At 41.2% G+C, this 19,135-nt stretch overlaps 1 long non-coding RNA gene across 1 annotated transcript in view; it reads left to right on the top strand.

Moving 5' to 3' along the window:
• Window position 1: 1 nt before the first annotated feature.
• The window catches only part of LOC115510522, a 30,886-nt gene continuing 11,752 nt past the window's right edge, over window positions 2-19,135 (top strand). Inside the window, exons 1-2 of the long non-coding RNA XR_003967746.1 lie at window positions 2-294; window positions 1,386-1,602. This is a non-coding gene — a long non-coding RNA (uncharacterized LOC115510522). The remainder of the gene's footprint in view (window positions 295-1,385; window positions 1,603-19,135) is intronic.

The raw sequence follows: 19,135 nt of genomic DNA on the forward strand, positions 1-19,135 counted from the left end.
TGGGTCGCGGGTCGCTAGCAGGGCGACCGCTCCCGGGAGTTGGGTCCAGGGCTCAAGAGGAGGGCGGAAGTGGAGCAGTCCCTCCCTTCTCTCCTAGCTGCAGACACTCCGAGATTGGGGGCCCTTTTCCCCTCTCCAGGCACAGGCCTCCCTGGGCGGACGTGCAGAGTTTGGGATATGTGCACTGGGCGTTTCCCTCTCCCCATTTTGTGTCTCCTGTCTCCGGTGCCAGTCTGCAGTGGTGCAATTTGCTGGCGGACCGCAGAGCAGACGTCTTCTAGAGATGTCCGAGTGGTGGGTGTCCTTTCATGCATGCCACAAATGCCAGGTTCAGAAGTCCTCCTGAGGGGTGGGGGGAGGGGGCAGGAAATCTGTGTGTTTGTTTTTGTAGGCAGCACTCCTCTGAAGCGTGGGGACTGCTTTGCCAAGGGGTGGGTGGGTGCCCCACATACCCAGGAGGTGTGGGCCGAGCAGAGAACAAGTTTAGTCGGCTTGAGAGTCGTCCCAAACGCGTTCTTCCGAAAGAGTGGTTTCTGCTGTTTTTATGGACAGGATATAGTTAAATCCTGGGATAGAAATACTACCTGGAGCGTTGAGAGGCAAGACCTAGAAGGCTCAGAGAAAGTGGGTGGATGGTGGAGTTCTTGTCCATCTCCTCTGCTACAGATTGAGGATGGAGAGCCTCATGCCCACTGAAATGCGAGAATGTCTGCCCTCCTCATCTAACCTGAGGCCAGGCTCTCACCCACCGAGAGCCTTCTGCTTACAGGTTCATCCTCGGCAGATGGTGAGAAATCTAGCCCAGGCCTGGAGACAAGTATCTGTCCATTAATAATTATAAGAAGAAAGTTTGCTTAAGTTTAAAAGAAAACAGTTTTAAGAAGTAATTCATATACCGTTTTAAAGTGTACGTTTCAATGGATTTTGGTGTATTCACCGAATTGTGCAACCATCACTATGGTCAATTTTAGAACATTTTCAGCACCTCAGTAAGATACCCCACATCCTTTACCTATCACCACTGGCTCCTCACTTCAGCCCTAAGCAACCACTTAATCTACCTTCTATCTGTATACATTTTCCTATTGCGAACCTTCATATGAATGGAATCATAGAACATGAAGTCTTTTGGGACTGGTTTCTTTCAGTTAGCGTAATGTTTTCAAGATTCATCCATGTTCTACCCTGCATCACTACTTAATTTCTTTTTATAGCTGAATAATATTCTGTTGTATGGATTCTCTTCGTTTTTGAACGACAGTGGAAAGGTTGGCATTTTTAAAAGAAAACTTGCTGAAAACTCTTTTTTTAAAAACGGAATTGGTTGTAAAATACGCAAAGCATAAAAATGATCAGACTTGCCAAGTGTGTTTCTGATGTCACAGGTTACTCACTGCAAGAACTGGTCAGATACTTCTGAGAGCTGAGCACGGAACAGGTTCCTCACATGGACAGAAATAACTGAATGTAAGATCATTCCGCACAACTTCCCATCCATGTTGGAATCCCTTCTACAGAACCGCAGCTCCTAGTTGAAAACTTCTGGCATCAAAATGCCTTTTCTTCACAAGCAACCCATTCTACTTTCTGTCACCTCTCAAGGTTAGAACTTTCTCTTAAATATTGTTTCTGTCTCTGTTAGCTATTGTGGGAATGGTGGTGCTTTGGGGAGCTCTTTTTCTGGTTAAATGGTGAGGTGGGAAGGAAGGATGTGAAATTAGTTGCCTTTTCTCTATTTAGTCTAGAAATCCCCTGCTAGGAAATTAGTAGTGGGTTATAAACAAACAAATAGACTACTGGCAGATTTGTAATGCAACATCTTAATGTGACATTGATTGGATTTTTAAAGCCTGTGATAGGTGACAAAGATCAAGTCAGGATATTTTGGGAAAATGCCTTAAAAACCATATAGTACCATACAGATGGGAGGAGGTGACACGATTAACGCCGCAAGATTGGTGGATTAGGCCTGTGTCTGACGTAGGGTGGCTTTAAGGAGGAAGATGTGTAAATACGAGATGGACAAACTTGGAAGGTAGGTGAAGTTATAGGTGATCTTGAGCAGAAGAGCCCGACACATCCCTGGCTGACATTGACTTTGTAGTTACTTTGGATGAAGACAGGCTTATTGTGAGCAACACAAAGCTGGAAGGGAGTAAAAATTCCATAGAATTTGGAGGACAAGTAGAGACAATCCAGAGACAAATGTTTCTGACAAATGACAATATGCAATTTGACAGAGATAATTGTATGCCCATGTTCAGTTCAGAGTTCAGTATGGCTGAACTCTGGATGTCTGGCTTGACAGCTGTCTGCATGTAAAAGGTCTGGGTATTTCAGATGTATGCGACCCCAGTTGTCCCAGCATGTGACCCAACTGCTAAAGATGTCAACAATTATTAATGCATCACAGCACTGTATAATGCATTACATGGTGTGATGTCAGAGATCACAAAACAGCAGTCTGTGGAACAAATCTAGCCTCCTGACAGAATTTGTTCAGCTTTCTAGCACTGAGTGGCCAAGCATTGAAACAATTTTTAATTGTTTCCCTTCATGTTGGGAGATTTTACTGAAATGCTCAGATTTCAGTTTTCTAATGAAAAATCAGGAAAGTTGGCCATCTGGTGCCCCTGTTCCCACATGGCAACATTGGCTGCCCCCTTTGGATTGGACATGTGGTCTTCTGTTCGCCAGGGTCCCCCCACTCTCCGTGAATCCTCAGCACACAGGTGGGTGCCTGCTTTCACCTGCTTGCTTTACTGTTTTCTTAACCCCTGGCTCCTTTCTCTCCTGTGCACCCTGCAGACACTGAACCTGTGGTCTCTGTGTGGATCAGGGAGGGAATCCTCCTGCTGAACTCTCAGTAAGTCAGAACTGGCCCCAGGGCTGGGATCTGTATGGATACAGCCCATGTAAAATTCAACAGAACACAACCCCAGTTCTTTATTATGGAAGATAATAAAGTAGGGGAGATACTGTATTTACCCTCCCACCCCATGTATCCACCCATATTACTTCTAAGGCTTGTCAGCACTGTTTACTCTATGCATTTCCACAGCATTCCTCTACCCCTGTACTGTGGTCACTGGAATATTTTAAAGGAAATCCCAGATATGGTTTAATTTAACTTGTGAACACTTCAGTACGAATACCCAACAGGTAACTACTCTTTAAAAAAAGGATAACCACAGTATCATTGTTACACCTTATAAGATTAGTAATAATAAAAAACCTGCATTACCTAATACATAGTCATTGTTCAAATTTCCACACATATCTCTGGTATTTTTGCAATTGATTTGCTTGACTCAAGATCCAAACAAAGTCCACCACTTTGCATTTGACTAACGTATCTCTTAAATTTCTCTTAATTTATACCAATTCTCTCTCTCTACTCCCATTTATGATATTTATTTGTTGATCGATAGAATTTCCCACAGATTTTGGCTAATTGCAACCTCAAGGCATCCTTCAACAAGTCCTTTGATCCCTCCTGATAATTAGCTCTAGAAGCTTGATAATATTCAGATACAGTTTTTTTTGCAAAAATATGTTATAGGTGGCACTATGTACTATTGCATCACAAGAGAAAGTACATAATATTCCACATTTCATGATGTTAATTTTATTGATGACTTCAGATGTAGTCAACCTAATTCATCCATTATTAAATTCCACATCAGCCTCCAACATAATGGTTTCAGCAGCCATGGATGCTCTTTGTCTAGATTTATTATTTTATTAAGGATTACATACGAGTGATGTTCTAATTCTATTATTCCTTCTGTATTTGTGACTGTGATTCTAAACCCCTCCCCTTTTTTCCTGTTGACTATTAGGGTTTCCTGAAGCACAATTCACTTTAGAAAAGCCTGGATAATATTGTTTGGTTCTTTTTCTTTTCTTTTTTTTTTTATAGTTTAACTTTATATTTTATTTTTTAAAATTTACATCCAAATGAATTAGTGTATAGTGAAGCAACGATTTCAGTAGATTCCTTACGCCCCTTACCCATTTAGCCCATCCCCTCTCCCACAACCCCTCCAGCAACCCTCAGTTTGTTCTCCATATTTATGAGTGTCTTTTGTTTTGTCCCCCTCCCTATTTTTATATTATTTTTGCTTCCTTTCCCTTATGTTCATCTGTTTTGTCTCTTAAAATCGTCTTAAAATCTCAAAATGATTTTTGTCTTTCTCTGACTAATTTCACTTAGCATAATACCCTCCAGTTCCATCCACATAGTTGCAAAGGGCAAGATTTCATTCTTTTTGATTGCCGAGTAATACTCCATTGTGTATATATACCACATCTCCTTTATCCATTCATCCATCGATGGACATTTGGGCTCTTTCTGTACTGTGGCTATTGTTGATAGTGCTGCTATAAACATGGGGGTGCATGTGTCCCTTTGAAACAGCACACCTGTATCCCTTGGATAAATGCCTGTTAGTGCAATTGCTGGGTCTTAGGGTAGTTCTATTTTTAGTTTTTTGAGAAACCTCCATCCTGTTTTCCAGAGTGGCTGCACCAGCTTGCATTGCCACCAACAATGCAAAAGAGATCCTTTCTCTGCATCCTCGCTGACATCTGTTGTTGCCTGAGTTGTTGATGTTAGCCATTCTGACAGATGTGAGGTGGTATCTCATTGTGGTTTTGATTTGTATTTCCCTGATGATGAGTGATGTTGAGCATTTTTTCATGTGTTGGTCGGCCATCTGGATGTCTTCTTTGGAGAGGTGTCTATTCATGTCTTTTGCCCATTTTTTCACTGGATTATTTGTTTTTGGGTGTTGAGTTTGATAAGTTCTTTATAGATTTTGGATACTAACCCTTTATCTGAGATGTTTGAAAATATCTTCTCCCATTCTGTCAGTTGCCTTTTAGTTTTGCTGATTGTTTCCTTTGCTGTGCAGAAGCTTTTTATTTTGATGAGGTCCCAGTAGTTCATTTTTGCTTTTGTTTCCCTTGCCTCCAGAGACATGTTGAGTAAGAAATTGTTGTGGCCAAGATTAAAGAGGTTCTTGCCTGCTTTCTCCTCGAGGATTTTGATGGCTTCCTGTCTTACATTGAGGTCTTTCATCCACTTGGAGTTTATTTTTGTGTATGGTATAAGAAAGTGGTCCAGGTTCATTCTTCTGCATGTCACTGTCCCGTTTTCCCAGCACCACTTGCTGAAGAGACTGTCTTTTTTCCATTGGATGTTCTTTCCTGCTTTGTCAAAGATTAGTTGGCCATACGTTTGTAGGTCCATTTCTGGGTTCTCTATTCTATTCCATTGATCTGAGTGTCTGTTCTTGTGCCAGTACCAAACTGTGTTGATGATTACAGCTTTGTAGTATAGCTTGAAGTCTGGGATTGTGACGCCTCCTGCTTTGGTTTTCTTTTTCAAGATTACTTTGGCTATTCAGGGTCTTTTCTGGTTCCATACAAATTTTAGGATTATTTGTTCTAGTTCTGTGAAGAACGCTGGTGTTAACTTTGATAGGGGTCACGTTGAATATGTAGATTGCTTTGGGTAGTATTGACATTTTAACAATATTTGTTCTTCCTATCCAGGAGCATGGAATCTTTTTCCAATTCTTTGTGTCTTCAATTTCTTTCATCAGCTTTCTATAGTTTTCAGTGTATAGATTTTTCACCTCTTTGGTTAGATTTATTCCTAGGTATTTTATGGTTTTTGGTGCAACTGTAAATGGGATCGATTCCTTGATTTCTCTTTCTGTCGCTTCATTGTTGGTGTATAGGAATGCAACTGATTTCTATGCATTGATTTTATATCCTGCTACTTTGCTGAATTCATGAATCAGTTCTAGCAGTTTTTTGGTGGAATCTTTTGGGTTTTCCATGTAGAGTATCATGTCATCTGTGAAGAGTGAAAGTTTGACCTTCTCCTGGCCAATTTGGATGTCTTTTATTTCTTTGTGTTGTCTGATTGCAGAGGCTAAGACTTCCAATACTATGTTGAATAACAGTGGCAAGAGTGGACATCCCTGTCTTGTTCCTGACCTTAGGGGGAAAGCTCTCAGTTTTTTTCCATTGAGGATGATATTAGTGTTGGGTCGCTTGTATATGGCTTTTATCATCTCGAGGTATGCTCCTTCTATCCCTACTTTCTTGAGGGTTTTTATCAAGAAAGGACACTGTCTTTTGTCAAATGCTTTCTCTGCATCTATTGAGAGGATCATATGGTTCTTGTCCTTTCTTTTATTAATGTGATGAATCATGTTAATTGTTTTGTGGATATTGAACCAGCCCTGCATCCCAGGTATAAATCCCACTTGGTCGTGGTGAATAATTTTTTTAATGTATTGGATCTGGTTGGCTAATATCTTGTTGAGAATTTTTGCATCCATGTTCAGGGAAATTGGTCTATAGTTCTCCTTTTTAGTGGGGTGTCTGTCTGGTTTTGGAATCAGGATAATGCTGGCTTCATAGAAAGAGTTTGGAAGTTTTCCTTCCATTTCTATTTTTTGGAACAGTTTCAAGAGAATAGGTGTTAACTCTTCCTTAAATGTTTGGTAGAATTCCCCTGGAAAGCCATCTGGCCCTGGACTCTTGTTTTTTTTGGCAGATTTTTAATTACTAATTCAATTTCCTTACTGGTTATGGGTCTGTTCAAATTTTCTATTTCTTGCTGTTTCAGTTTTGGTAGTGTATATGTTTCTAGGGACTTGTCATTTCTTCCAGATTGCCCATTTTATTGGCATATAGTTGCTCATAATATTTTCTTATTATTGTTTTTATTTCTGTTGTGTTGGTTGTGATTTCTCCTCTTTCATTCTTGATTTTACTTATTTGGGTCCTTTCCTTTTTCTTCTTGATCAAACTGGCTAGTGGTTTATCAATTTTGTTAATTCTTTCAAAGAACCAGCTTCTGGTTTCATTGATCTGTTCTACTGTTTTTTTGGTTTCGATAACATTAATTTCTGCTCTAATCTTTATTATTTCCTGTCTTCTGCTGGTTTTGGGTTTTATTTGCTGTTCTTTTTCCAGCTCGTTAAGGCATAAGGTTATGTTGTGTATCTGAGATCTTTCTTCCTTCTTTAGGAAGGCCTGGATTGCTATATACTTTCCTCTTATGACCGCCTTAGCTGCATCCCAGAGGTTTTGGGTTGTGGTGCTATCATTTTCATTGACTTCCATATACTTTTTAATTTCTTCTTTAACTGCTTGGTTAGCCCATTCATTCTTTAGTAGGATGTTCTTCAGTCTCCAAGTATTTGTTACCTTTCCAAATTTTTTCTTGTGGTTGATTTCGAGTTTCATAGCATTGTGGTCTGAAAATATGCACGGTATGATCTCGATCTTTTTGTACTTACTTAGCGCTGATTTCTGTCCCAGTATATGGTCTATTCTGGAGAACGTTCCATGTGCACTGGAGAAGAATGTATATTCTGCTGCTTTAGGATGAAATATTCTGAGTATATCTGTTAAGTCCATCTGGTCCAATGTGTCATTTCAAAGCCATTGTTTCCTTGTTTATTTTTTGATCAGATGATCTGTCCATTGCTGTGAGTGGGGTGTTGAAGTCTCCTACTATTATGGTATTACTATCGATGAGTTTCTTTATGTTTGTGATTAATTGATTTATATATTTGGGTGTTTCCACATTTGGCGCATAAATGTTTACAATTGTTAGGTCTTCTTGGTCTATAGACCCCTTGATTATGATATAATGCCCTTCTGCATCTCTTGATACAGTCTTTATTTTAAAGTCTAGATTGTCTGATATAAGTATGGCTACTCCGGCTTTCTTTTGTTGACCATTAGCATGATAGATGGTTCTCCATCCCCTTATTTTCAATCTGTAGGTGTCTTTAGGTCTAAAGTGGGTCTCTTGTAGACAGCATACAGATGGGTCTTGTTTTCTTATCCATTCTGTTACTCTATGTCTTTTGATTGGAGCATTGAGTCTATTGACGTTTAGAGTGAGTACTGAAAGATATGAATTTATTGCCATTATGATGCTTGTAGAGTTGGAGTTTCTGGTGGTGTTCTCTGGTCCTTTCTAATCTTTTGTTGCTTTTGGTATTTATTTATTTATATATATATATTTTCATCTTTTCTCCCCTCAGAGAGTCCCCCTTAAAATTTCTTGCAGGGCTGGTTTAGTGGTCACAAACTCCTTTAATTGTTGTTTGTCTGGGAAACTTTTTTTTATCTCTCCTTCTATTTTGAATGACAGCCTTGCTGGATAAAGAATTCTTGGCTGCATATTTTTCTGATTCAGCACACTGAATATATCCCGCCACTCCTTTCTGGCCTGCCAAGTTTCTGTGGATAGGTCTGCTGCAAACCTGATCTGTCTTCCCTTGTAGGTTAGGGACTTTTTTTCCCTTGCTGCTTTCATGATTCTCTCCTTGCCTGAGTATTTTGTGAATTTGACTATGATATGCCTTGTTGATGGTCGGTTTTTGTTGAATCTAATGGGAGTCCTCTGTGCTTCCTGGATTTTGATGTCTGTGTCTTTCCCCAGTTAGGAAAGTTTTCTGCTATGATTTGCTCACATAACCCTTCTACCCCTATTTCTCTCTCTTCCTCCTCTGGGACCCCTGTGCTTCTGTTGTTGTTCCTTTTTAATGAGTCACTGATTTCTCTAATTCTTAAATCGTGCTCTTTTGCCTTAATCTCCCTCTTTTTTTCTGCTTCGTTATTCTCTATAAATTTGTCTTCTATAGCACTGATTCTCTGTTCTGCCTCATCCATCCTTGCTGCCCCTGCATCCATCCGTGATTGCAGCTCAGTTATAGCATTTTTAATTCTGGCTATTTTTTACTTCTTTTATATCTGCAGAAGGGGATTCTAATCTATTTTCGACTCCAGCTAGTATTCTTACTATCGTGATTCTAAATTCTGGTTCAGACATCTTGCTTGTGTCTGTGTTGGTTAAATCCCTGGCTGTCGTTTCTTCGTGCTCTTTCTCTTGGGGTGAATTCCTTTGTTTTGTCATTTTGAAGGGAGAAAAGGAATTAATGAGGTAGAAAAATTGAAATTAAAAAAAATTAAAATTAAAAATTAAAATTAAAAATTAAAAACATACACACACAAAAATTGAATAGATGATGCTAGATCCTAGGTGTGTTTTGGTCTGGGTGTAGAAAGTGGTTTGACAGATTAGAGAAACAAACAAACAAACAAACAAAAAAGGGGGGGAGAGAAAAAAAAGGAAATCGTTTGAGAATTTGAAAAAATGAATACACTAAAGTAGACTAAAATACACAAGAGTAGAGAATGTAGTAGAAAAAAATTATGGAAAAATATTTTTAATAAAAATTAAAAAGAAATATGAATTTTTTCATTTTCTGTATTTAAGAAAAAAGAAATGAAAAAGAGAAAAAAGAAAAAAGAAAAGACAAAAAAAGAAATCGTTTGAATATTTGAAAAAGTGAATACACTGTAGTAGACTGAAATAAAATGATGGGAGTAAGATAGAATTTGAAAAAATTTACATAAAAGCAAAAAATATAGTAATAAAAATTAGATAAAAATATTTTTAAAAGAAATTGAAAGTAAAACTGAAGTTTTTCTCTTTCTGCATTCAAGAAAAAGAAAAGAAATGAAAAAGAGAAAAAAAAGAAAAAGAAAGAAAAAAAGGAAATTGTTTGAAAATTTGAAAAAGTGAGTACACTGAAGTAGACTAAAATAAAATGATGGAAGTAAAGTAGAATTTGAAAAAATTTACACAAAAGTAAAAAATATAGTAATAAAAATTAAAGACAGATATTTTTAATAAAAATTGAAAATAAAAATGAGTTTTTTTCTCTTTCTGTATTCAAGAAAAAGAAAAGAACTGTAAAAGAGAAAAAGGAAAAAGAGGAAAAAAAATGAATAGATGAACCTGCTAACAGATTTAAGTAAGACTGAAATTGCTTTGTTTTCCCCTAGAGGTTGATCCATGTAGCTCTTTAGTCCATAAATTAAGCCGGTGCTGAGGTTTGTGTTCTTGAAGAGTGAAGTTGGCCCAGTTGGGCAGGGCTTGGTGTAACAGCTCCGCTATCCCCTAGATGGCGCTGCTAGCCTACTGGGGTGGATTGTTGCGGTGCTCATAGGGCGCATGCACATGCTTGGGAGTGGTGAAAAATGGCACCGCCCAGCCACCCAGTCTGTTCTGGATCAGCAGTCATGCATCGGTCCTCCGTCTTCAGCTCTCGTCCACTCCCCCCGACCAGGCCCCAGGCAGTACCTCTCTTCCAAGTTTTGTCTCAGATGCATCTGTTTTCCCCGGCCCCTTACTTCCGGAGGACTACGGCTTTGACCCGCTCCGCTGCTCTACGGGAGGGTCTCACCTAGCAATGGCTGAATGAGCAATGGTCGAATGTCAGCTGCACCCAGGAACAACCGCTGGACCCTGCTGTTGCTGGTGACCTGAGACTGAGGCCAGGTGCCAGCCCACTCTCCAAAAAAATCACGAGACATTGTAGCCTCAGTGTTTCAGGGACCATGGAAAATCGCAACACACATCTGACACCAGGCTTCACCCTCAACAACCTTGCCCCAGCACCAGCGAATGTGGCTGCCTTCTGGGGTCTGCTGGGACCAGGTGGCTTCAACAGTCTACCAAATGTCCCTCCAGCAGTGGAACCTTTTTTCCCCGTGTGGCCTGAGATCCTCCCGGACCCCACTCTGTTCCTGGGGATTCACCTTTCCCACCGGAGCACTGCCAGGTATTGAGCTGCGGAGTTGCAGCCTTTGCGCTCCACTTGGTTAGTCTTAATGGAATTTAAACCCTCTCCTTTCTCCTTTCTCCCTTTTTAGTTTAGTCCCTGCGGCTGTTTCCAATTTTCCACTTTCTCTCCAGCTGCTTTTGGGGAGGGGTGCTTTCTCCATATGCTCCCCGCCCATCTCCGTCCTCTCTCCACCTGCAAAAGGGGTTCCCTACCTTTCAGGGCTTCTTGCTCCCCAAGTTCAGCTCTTTGTGTCGCATACCTGCTGAATTCTGTGGTTCAGTTTGTGCAGATTGTTGTGTTAATCTTCCAGTCGGTTTTCTAGGTGTGTAGGATGGTTTAGTGTTGGTCTGGCTGTATTTCATGGATGCGAGACACACAGAAAGCTTCCATGCTGTTCCGCAATCTTGACTCCTCCCAGTTCTTTTCATTTTTCTACTAATCTTCAAGAATAATGAGTTGATGCCCTAGCAACTGCCAAAGGTAGTTTTTTATTTTACAGGTTTTTTTTTTTTTTTTTTTGAGTAGTAGTTCACATACAACAAACTACAGTAATGATGTTGAGTAGCATTTGAATGCTGATTAGACATTCGTATATCTTCTCTGGTGAATTGTCTATTCAAATCTTTTGTCCTTTGTGTGCGTGTGTGTGTTTTCATTATTGAGTTGTAAGAGTTTTTGTATATTGCAGATATAATTCCTTTGTTGGAAAATAATTTCTCCCAGCTTGTGGTTGGGTTTTTCTTCTTCTCTTCTTTTTCTCCTTTTTTTTTTTTTTTTGGAAGTAGGCTCCTTGCTCAACATGGGGCTTGAACTCATCACCCCGAGATCAAGAGTCACATGCTGTACCAACTGAACCAGCCGCATTGCTCTGAGTTTTCATTTTTTAATGGAGTCTCTTCAAGAGAAAACTTTAAAAATTTTGATGAAATTCAAACTATCACCTTTTTTTCTATTATGGATGGTATGTTTGATGTCATAGCTAAGAAATCTTGGTCTAACTCGAAGTCACCAAGATTTTATTCTATGTTTTAGCTCTTACATTTAGGAGTTAATTTTTGCGGGTGATGTAAGTAGAGGTCTAATTTTTTGTGTATGGATATTCTGGCACCATTTATTGAAAAGCATATCCTTTTCTAATTTAATTGCTTTGACATCTTGTCAAAAATAAATTGACCATAAAAATGTGTTGGTCTTTTGCTGGACTATCCTTCTATTCTATTGACCTATATGTCAGTGTGGTTTTATGCCAATGCCACACCGTATTGATTACTATAGGTTTGGAAACCAGGTAATCTAAAAGAATTTTGTTCTTTTTCAAAACTGTTGAGGCCATTCTAGGTCCTTTACCTTTCCATATAAACTTTAGAATCAGCTTGCCATTTTCTATGAAAACATCCTGGAACTTCTACAACAATTCCATTGAATGTATTGATCAATTTAGGAGAATTGCCTACTTAACAATATTGAGTCTTTGCATTCCATAAACAAGGTACGTCTCTATGCTTATTTAGGCCTTTAATTTCTTTCAGCAATGCTTTGTAGCTTTTGAGGTATAAGTCTTGTATTATTTCTTGGTTAAATATTTTGCAGAATTCACTAGCGAGGGAATGTGGGTCTGCAATTTTGTGGGAAGGCTTTTTTTTTTAACCTATACATTCAATTTATTTAATAGATATGGGACTGTTCAGGTTACCTACCATTGAATGAGCTTCGGTATTTTGTGTTTTTCAAGAAATTTGTCTATTTAATTAAATTTGTGGAATTTATTGGCATAAAGTTATTCATAGTATTCCCTTCTTGCCTTTAGGATTTATAGTGATGTCCCTGCAAATGTCTGATACTGGTAATTTGTGTCTTTTTTCTTTTCTTTCTTTTTTTTTTTCTTGATCAGTCTGATGAGAGGTTTTTCACTTTATCTTTTTCAAATATCCAGTTTTCAGTTTTGCACTTTGTATTTTTTTCTTTAATCCTGGTATCAACCATTTCTCCTAGGAGTCTGCTTTTTTTTTTTAATTAAAAAAAATATTTATTTATTTTTGAGAGCAAGAAACACACACAGACAAAGCATGAGCAGGGGATGGGTCAGAGAGAGAGAGAGACACAGAATCTGAAGCAGGATCCAGGCTCCAAGCTGTCAGCACAGAGCCTGATGTGAGGCTTGAACTCACAAACCACAAGGTCGTGACCTGAACCAAAGTTGGATGCTTAACTGACTGAGCCACCCAGGCACCCCAGAGTCTGCTTCTGTTTGTAGGGAAGTGTTGTTGTTTAGGAGACCACAATCTGTGTTGTAGAGCTGATTATTGCTACTCTATGGTTGTCATATTTTCAAGCTCTTTTCAGTGGCTAGAACTAGGAAATGCATACTTTTTAAAAAGAGAAAAATACAGGGGCAGCCTGGGTGGCTCAATCGGTTAACTGTCTGACTTTTGATTTTGGCTCAGGTCATGATCTCAAGGTTGGTGAGACAGAGCCCGGCATCATACTCTGTGCTGACAGCTCAGAGCCTGGAGCCTGCTTCAGATTCTGTCTCCCTCTCTCTCTGCCCCTCCCCCCACCCCTGGCTGTGCTCTCTCTCTCTCTCTCTCTTAAGAATAAATAAATATTGGGGCGCCTGGGTGGCGCAGTCGGTTAAGCGTCCGACTTCAGCCAGGTCACGATCTCGCGGTCCGGGAGTTCGAGCCCCGCGTCAGGCTCTGGGCTGATGGCTCAGAGCCTGGAGCCTGTTTCCGATTCTGTGTCTCCCTCTCTCTCTGCCCCTCGCCCGTTCATGCTCTGTCTCTCTCTGTCCCAAAAATAAATAAACGTTGAAAAAAAAAATTAAAAAAAAAAGAATAAATATTAAAAAACAATTTAAAAAATTAAAAAGAAAACCCCCAAAGCTATCCTATTCCTCTGATTTTACTCAGTGTATTCTGCAGATCATTGTAGCGTTGCAGATAGAACTCTTCCTCCTTCCTTAGTACAGCAGTGTGGTGTTCTGTTTGTGTGGGTGGACCATCGTTTCTTCAGCAGGCCTGTACTGATGAACACTTGGGTGTTTTTCAGTCTTCTGGTTTCGTAGCTACTGATGCAATGAAGAGATTTATTCAATTGCTTTGAATTTTTGGCCAGTATATCTTTGAGATAGATTCTAGATGTGGGATTGCTGGTCCAAGGGGTGGTTATCTATCTATGAAATATAGGTAATTATGTAAATAATAATTTATATTCTATGTAAGATATAATGTTAGATATAATTTATAATGTTATATAATGTTACATATAAGATATAAATTATATACCTATTTTATATACATGGAAAAATTTGCAGATGTGTGAAATTACCCTTAAAGAGGGTTTCTGGGGGCACCTAGGTGACTCAGTCAGTTAAGCATCCGACTTTGGCTCAGGTCATGATCTTGTGGTTCATGAGTTCGAACCCCACATCAGGCTTGTGCTGACAGCTCAGAGTCTGGAGCCTGCTTCACATTCTGTGTCTCCTAACCCTGCTCATTCTCTCTCCCTCCCTCTCGCTCTCTCTCTCAAAAATAAATAAACATTAAAAAATTTTTAAAAAAATAAAGAGGGTTTCTGATGTGATCATCCATTAGCGTGAGGCCTCCAGAATCCACCTCACGAGTGCAGTGGCTGAAAGGCAGGGGTTGAGTGATGCTGGTGGGGCATACACTTCTCCAGTTCCAGGGGGGCCCCCAATGAATGCCTTTCCCCAATAGTTCCTGGAGGCTCTGACATAAGGCATGACTGGCAGGACAGAAGGCATCTCAGCTTTCAGGGGTGGCCTGGAGACAACCCCAGACTTAGCAGAAGCCCAGGAGACCTCGCCCCCACCCCAGTCATCCCTGCCTGGTGCTTCTGGCCCTTGAGTCTATCCTGTCCCCTTCAGCTTCATCTTTTAGCCTTATAACATTTAAAGTTGTTTAAAAACTCTTTTTATTTTATTTGAGTGATTGTTATTATATAATGTGAATAATCCCTAATTATTCTTATTTTTAAAACAGTTTTGTTCTGTCGTAACTATTTCATTCCTTTACACACCCCCTTTTTAATGAGGATGTGCTTTTTCTTTAAAACTTTAATGACAGAGGCACCTGGCCTGGGGGGGCTCAGTTGGTGACTCTTGATTTCAGCCCGGGTCATGATCCCAGGGTCATGGGATCAACTCCTGTGTTGGGCTCTGCACTGAACATAGAGCCTGCTTAAGATTCTTTCTCTCTCTCTCTCTCTCTCTCTCTCTTTCTCTCTCCCCCTCCCTCCACCCCACCCCCACCTCTCTCTCCCAGTGGAGCTCTCTCTCTCTAAAACAAACAACTTTGATGACACCTTTCCCTCTGTACTTTTTTATTTCTTCTTAGCCTCCTTTTAACTTTTTCTCCTGAATTTATTTTTATCTCATCGAGTTTCTTTCTCTTTTTTAACTTAAATGGTAAAACTGGATTCTCTTTAAGTGTTTTTATGCTCTCTGCTGGCTGGCCGGCCCCTGGGAGCCCAGGCAGGTAGCTGGGGTGGTGTCCATGCCGTGGGGGAAGCCAGGTGGGCTGTGGCGCTTTCCTCCCTCTGTTGATCGCCAGTCTTTCCCCACCAAGTCCTGATTCAACAACCCTTAATGTTAATGATCTGGGGGACTAGATGCCCCTCCTACTCCCATAAGATTAAGCCATTCATGATGACTACAGCTGAAACTCCAAGGAATCTGGATCCTGGAGAAAAGTGGGCTGGAAAGGGATGTATGTGCTGCTTTCAAATATCTGTGAGAAGAGTGGACATACTGTTGACCTAGAGGAAAGAACATGAACTTAGAACCACAGCCCACGGGTGATGATAAGGAAGCACATTTATTTTTAAAACAATCGCCACCGTTGAGAAATGGGACGGGTTGACTGGTGAAGGAGTACTTTCCCAGCTTCACAAGTGATGGATCCTTCACAAGGAGCTTGGATGTTATAGAAGAGAATCCTGCATTGGTGGTGGGACGGTGTGTGTGTGTGTGTGTGTGTGTGTGTGTGTGTGGCTTCTAAGATATCTTTTCGCTTTAAAATTCTTACTTCTGTTTTCAGAAAACAAGATTGTGCAGTAGATTCTGTACTATGTTCCCAGCATCTATTTCCCCTTTCTTCTGTTTACAACATACTGTGCCCCTCTGCACTTGGTGAGCAACCCTCCACCAGCCTGGACCAGTCATACTACGTCACCCCAACTGCGTGCTGACTGGTTCAGAGATGGGCATGTGACTCAGAGTGACCGCCTCCTCCCCAATCAGAGTTTCTATCTTGAGCTATGTGGGAAGAGTCCTTTTCTCTTTCTGTTTAGAAACATAAAAAATATAAATCTAGAGCTTCCTGCTGCCCCCAGCAGGTATCTTTCTAGCAGGGATCCTTCTGGCTGAGCTACTTGGCCTGGGGGAATGAGGCCCACATTTAATGAGACAGGGAGAAGAGGTAAAGAGGTCTGGAAGTGTTTGCATCTCTGATTCTTTTTTTTTTTTTTTAATTTTTTTTTTCAACGTTTATTTATTTTTGGGACAGAGAGAGACAGAGCATGAACGGGGGAGGGGCAGAGAGAGAGGGAGACACAGAATCGGAAACAGGCTCCAGGCTCTGAGCCATCAGTCCAGAGCCTGACGCGGGGCTCGAACCCACGGACCGTGAGATCGTGACCTGGCTGAAGTCGGATGCTTAACCGACTGCGCCACCCAGGCGCCCCATGCATCTCTGATTCTTAAGATTAGCCTTACCAGTTCTCTTTCTGTGGTTTGATTGTGTGCACTGGAAAAGTGCCCTTTTGCTTTAGCCAGTCAGACTTGGGTTTTCTGTCACTTGTAACCAAAAAGGGTCTTTTTTTTTTTTTTAATTTTTTTTTTTCAACGTGTATTTATTTTTGGGACAGAGAGAGACAGAGCATGAACGGGGGAGGGGCAGAGAGAGAGGGAGACACAGTATCAGAAACAGGCTCCAGGCTCTGAGCCATCAGCCCAGAGCCCGACGCGGGGCCCGAACTCACGGACCGCAAGATCGTGACCTGGCTGAAGTCGGACGCTTAACCGACTGCGCCACCCAGGCGCCCCCTTTTTTTTTTTTTCTTAATGTTTATTTATTTTTGGGAGAGAGAGAGAGTGACAGAGTGTGAGTGGGGGAGGAGCAGAGAGAGAGGGAGACACAGAATCTGTAGTAGGCTCCAGGCTCTGAGCTGTCAGCACAGAAGTGGACTTGGGGCTTGAAATCACGAACTGTGAGATCATGACCTGAGCCGAAGTCAGACGCTTAACTGACTGAGCCACCTAGCTGCCCCTCCAAAAAGGGTCTTGACTGACATGGTTGTTATTGTACAAAACATCATTTTACACTGATGACCAATTTTTCAAATTTCTTCTTCTTTTTGAAAAAAAATTTTTTTTTAAATTTTGAGAGAGAAAGAGCATGAGCGAGTGTGCACAGCAGGGAAGGGGCAGAGAGACAGGGAGAGAGAGAGAGAATCCCAAGCAGGTTCTACACTGTCAGCGAGGAGCCAGATGTGGGGCTTGAACTCACTAACCATGAGATCATGATCTGAGCTAAAAGCAAGAGTCTGATGCTTAACCGGCTGAGCCACCAGGCACCACCAATTTTTCAAACTTCTTAATGAGAATTCTTTCAGAAAGAAAAGGCAACGTTTGCTTATAGCTAAACTAAAAATTACTGTAGTTTTTCACACTAGTAAGCTGGCCTGAGGATAGAGTTGATAGAGGGTTCTGTGTGCCTTTGTATGAAGCCCAGCCGTCTCTATCAGCATATGCCTGTCGTCTCCACTTGGATGACCCAAAGCACAGCACTTGAGGGGTGCATGGGTGATTCAGTCAGTTAAGAATCTGATTCTTGGTTTTCGACTCAGGTCTTGATCTCATGGTCATGGGATTGAGCCCCACATTGGGCTGTATGGTGACACCACAGAGTCTGCTTCAGATTCTCTCTCTCCATCTCTCTCTCCCCCTCCCTGCTCATGCTCTCTCTCTGAAAATAAATAAATAAACTTACAAATAAAAATAAAATAAAAAAACATAGCACTTGAGCTTTCCCTCCCAAGCCGGATCCTCCCCTAGTCTTGCCCATCCCACAAAATGCCCCTTTCATCCATTCACCTGGGTTCTAAGTGAAATACTTAGGAGGCAGCCTTCTTTGTACCCTCTGCTTCCTCATCTCTAATCCACCAGCAAGTCCTGTGTCTCCCTCCAGAACTTCTGTGCATCTGTACATCCTGTCATCTCCTACTCGGACTGTAGCAGTAGCCTCTTAGCTGACTCCTTACTTCCCACTTCTTGGTCCTTTCTGGTCTTTTCTCTACACAGAAACCCTAGTGAGCTTTTAAGAACATGAATCAGATTCTGTCATTTCCTTGCTTAAAACCATTGATGACTTTCCATTGCATGCAGAATAAAACGCAAAGGCTTACAGTGGTCCAGAAGGCCCTGCATGCCTAGACTGGCCCCTGCCCACCTCTCTACCCTCAGCTCCTGTCACTCTGTCTCTGTTTACTGTGCTCCAGTCACTCTAGTCTATTTCTTGTTTCTGCTTTGTGGCTCTTCCTTCTCCCGGGACACTTTCATCCAAGTCTTAGAGTGGCTAGCTCCTTAAGGCTCAAATATCACCTCCTTAGAGATGCATTTGAACGTGGTGTAGTATTTACTACTATATGTTTACTGCTATATACAGTATTTACTACTACTATTTACTATCTAAAATTATTGTGTTTATGTAAGTGGTAATCGTTTATTTCCCATCATTGGGATATAAATCCAGGGGCCAGGCCAACCGATGCTCAACAAATCATTAATGAATAAATGGAAGGATAATAGGGGAGCAACACATGGGTGCAGACTGTGAAGCTGAGTAGACAATATGTTCCGTTGCTGCTGGTTGGCTTTGCAGATCCAGATCCAGAGCCCAGTTTTTGGAAAGTTCGTTGGAGCCTTTCCAAGGTCTGTCATTGTGTGTGTGTCATGCTTCAGGTGGCTTCCTGTCTAGTTGATGAGTAGTGTTGCCACCAGAAGCCGAGGAGAATGTTGGGGTGGTGACTGGTGTTGACAAGAATCACCCAGGGAGTGTTGTAATGAAGATTCTGGGGCCCAGCGAAGCCCTCGGGCTGGACTGCTAGGAAAGGTAAGGAGGGGGCAATCAACTCATCCAGGTTGGCCCGGGACATCCCCAGCTTTAGTACTGAAGGTCGCTTGCTCTCTGAAAAATCTGATTTGTCAGTCGCTGGCAAATCAGGAGGGTTGGTCACTCTAAACAAGGTGTTCAGAGAGAGGCAGAGAGCGTCAGATGAAGTTAGCTTGGAATGGTTTCTTGGGGTTGCTGAGGTAGAATCATTTCTCATCTTAGGCTTTGAGTTTTGGCTGTCCCCTCAGCCCTGCTGTGGAGTAAGTCTGGGTTTTCCAGACACCAAGCTGGGACAGAAAGGAAAGGAAACCATTGTTTCTTGAACACCTGCAG

The sequence above is a fragment of the Lynx canadensis genome, chromosome A3 (assembly GCF_007474595.2).
Source record: "Lynx canadensis isolate LIC74 chromosome A3, mLynCan4.pri.v2, whole genome shotgun sequence".
In the NCBI taxonomy this organism is placed as follows: domain Eukaryota; kingdom Metazoa; phylum Chordata; class Mammalia; order Carnivora; family Felidae; genus Lynx; species Lynx canadensis.